This window comes from Salmo salar, chromosome ssa27, assembly GCF_905237065.1.
Source record: "Salmo salar chromosome ssa27, Ssal_v3.1, whole genome shotgun sequence".
Classification (NCBI taxonomy): Eukaryota; Metazoa; Chordata; class Actinopteri; order Salmoniformes; family Salmonidae; genus Salmo; species Salmo salar.
This window is the reverse complement of record NC_059468.1, coordinates 36,546,548-36,549,964: the sequence shown is the minus strand read 5'-3', so window position 1 is coordinate 36,549,964 and position 3,417 is coordinate 36,546,548.

Genomic DNA, 3,417 nt, shown 5'->3' with positions numbered 1-3,417 from the left:
AGCAGAAAATGTACTCGTCCTCCTTGTCATCCTCTTCATCCAACGCCAACAAATTTACATTCATGGCAATTACATTAAAGGAAAAATCCACCCAAAATCATTCATTCCTTTAATTTACAGTGTTGAATAACACTAATATGTGAGAACAATATTTTTTATTTTGGCATTATAATAAGGTTGGTAGCAACATGGAAAATCGTTGTGGAAATCTGTCAACTACAAAACCCACAATGTAATGTTCTCTCTATGGGCTGACTGGCTAGCTAGCTAGGTACCTACACTGTTAGCACCTTTTCTTTCTATCTAGAACCTAAATGGGTTCTTCGGCTGTCCTCATAGGAGAACCCTTTGAAGAACTATTCTTGGTTCCGGGTAGAACAATTTTGGTTCCAAGTAGAACCCTTTCCACAGAGGGTTCTACATGGAACCAAAAAGGGTTGTACCTAGAACCAAAAATGTTTGGAACTCTTTTTTTCCTAAGAGTGTAGCTAGCAAACATAGCAACACACAACAATACCAAAGATAATACCAGCATGTAAAGTAGCTGGTTTGCTGTAAAATCGCCTCAACAAACTGCACTATCAATTAAGGAGTCTACAATCTCACCATGTTCAACCTGCAGATCAATGTGCCTCACAAAGTGGAGTCAAACAGGAGATGGGAAACATTGCCCATGCTAGGTCAATGAGCACTCTCCTTCAAGGAGTGAATGGGAGTCTATTGGGCGCTAGCTCAAAAACCCAACATTAGCACAAATTTGGTCAACAAGAAGTACAACATTACAAAGCTTTTCTGAGATGTGAGACAATTAACTTGCTATCTGTAGTATATCGTATAGCTTTGGAAATGTGACATTACGTACTTTCGAGGAAAATAGGTACGTTTCTCGACATACACACACTGACTTTGAGAAAGGATTGAGTGACGATTAGTTTAGCAACCGCGTGACGCAACAAGACAAAGTGAACGCGATTGGTCGACAGTCTGCTGGGTGAGGCACCATGCAATGCACCCTGGACTAACTAAAGAGGCAGACAAATAAGAAAAATGTGCTAGACCCTCCGTTAAATTACACGTTTCTCGAGGTAGGAATATCATCGAAAATGTCTCATTCAAGAGAAGACATCCTCATGAGTTATGACATCGGCCAGTATTGAAATCTGACATGTATGATAGACGTTTTGGCGATCTAAAAGTCGTATTCCTATTAACTTCCAGTGTAGCGTGAGAGACTTTATCATCACGGTGCTACGTCATACCGGCCAGATTTCTGCCTGGTTCAACGCCAAAAACTTAGATATACATGAAAAGAAGAAATGACCCAGAGAATCGATAAAACATCACTCAGAGATGCACCAAAACAATATAACATTCAAAATGGGTGAACCTTTCCTTTTAACGGTCCAAAATATGGTTTGTGTTTGTAATAGACAAATACATCTTATTGGTATCAAAATACTGTCCATGGTGCAAATGTAAATGTCAATGTATGTCAGTACAGCTCATGCTACACATCCTCTGGTGAAGAATATATCAGGGTTGGGGTCAATTCCTCAATTCCAGTCAATGCACAAATTACACTGAAATGCCAATTCTGTTTAATGATTTATGTGAGAATATTTAGAATAGGAATTTGGTTTACTTTCTGAATTGAATTGACTAGAATTTAAATGGAATTGAGCCAAACCCGGCTTCGTATACTCTGCACAATAATACATGACGCGTCCTCATCTGGCCAACAAAATCTAGACTTCTTCTCTTAACAGTATTAAAAATAGTGCATGGAGCTTTGGTTGCAGAATAATAGCTGTGAACACCTTGTAGATGAAATACATCAAAAGGTTTTAAACAACATTATTATTAGACCTTGCTCAGTGACCTGCCATCAGACAACATTTTGTCCAAGACTCGAGACAGCGCTTTTCAGGGATTGAAAGAAAATAAGTTAATACATGTTAAAACAGTCACATACACAACAACCCCACCACACAGACATACATCAAGTACAACATCAACACTCTGTCAAACACAATTTCACTTACAAACACAAACATATAGTATTGATCATATCACTCTGACAGCAGGGTAGAGTCAAAGATTTTTTATAACTAAAACAAGATAGGCCACAGCCTGTCGTTTCCAATGGGAACAAATGAGTCATAGTGGGCAGAACAAGCAATGAGGTGGGCAGAGCCAAGCGTGAGCTAGCGAGATCCTATTGGCGTGTTTTAGCATCATCTGCATATTTCCGTTAGGGAACGCCTACTCTGTGAAGTGCGCGTGTGCAATAACTCGCACCTTCTAAACAACGCGATTAAATAAATAAATAAAAAAGTTTTCAAAGGGCAAAGTCTACAAAACAGTCCACTCTGCTCATAACATATTTTAGTTTTAGGAACAGAAAACTGCATTGAGAACAAATGTTTCATCGATGAGAACATTTGCAGAATGTCGGCTGAAATCCATCTCGATCCATCTTGTCCCACTGCCCATATTTGGTAGTGAGTGGAAACGCCAAGCGTATGCTTCACATTTACACATCCAGTGAAATATCTGTCTCATTGTTCTATCTGTGGTAGAGTCATCTGAAATAAGTCACATGTGGTTCCTGAACTAGAACCAGAAAAGATTTCAATGAGTGTAATAACTAACTAATGCACTACAAATTCAGTTGATCGGGGGAATTTTTGCTCATTATAGTTTGTTTTAAGGATACAATTTCCAAGTATTTTCTTTAATCATAGAGTTGTGAGAGAGCTAGTATGGGAAAGAAAGGGGAAAGGGGGGGATACCTATGGGATAGGTATCCAAGTTCCTTGGTGTCCACATCACCAACGAACTTTCATGGTCTAAACATACCAAGACAGTCGTGAAGAGGGCACGAAAAACGCTTTCCCCCTCAGGAGACTGAAAAGATTTGGCACGGGCCCCCAGATCCTCAAAAGGTTCTATAGCTGCACCATCGAGAGCATCCTGACCGGTTGCATCCCCGCCTGGTACGGCAACTGCTCGGCATCTGACCGTAAGGCGCTACAGAGGGTAGTGCGAACAGCCAAGTACATCACTGGTGCCAAGCTTCCTGCCATCCCGGACCTATATAATAGGCGGTGTCAGAGGAAAGCCCATAAAATTGTCAGACTCCAGTCACCCAAGTTATAGACTGTTTTCTCTGCTACCGCACGGCAAGCGGTACCGGAGCGCCAAGTCTAGGACCAAAAGGCTCCTCAACAGCTTCTACCCCCAAGCCATAAGACTGCTGAACAATTCATAAAAATCACCACTGGACAATTTACACTGACACCCCCCCTCTTGTACACTGCTGCTACTCGCTGTTTGTTTGTTACCTATGCATAGTCACGTCGCCCCCACCTACATGTACAAATTACCTCAACTAGCCTGTACCCCTGCACACTGACT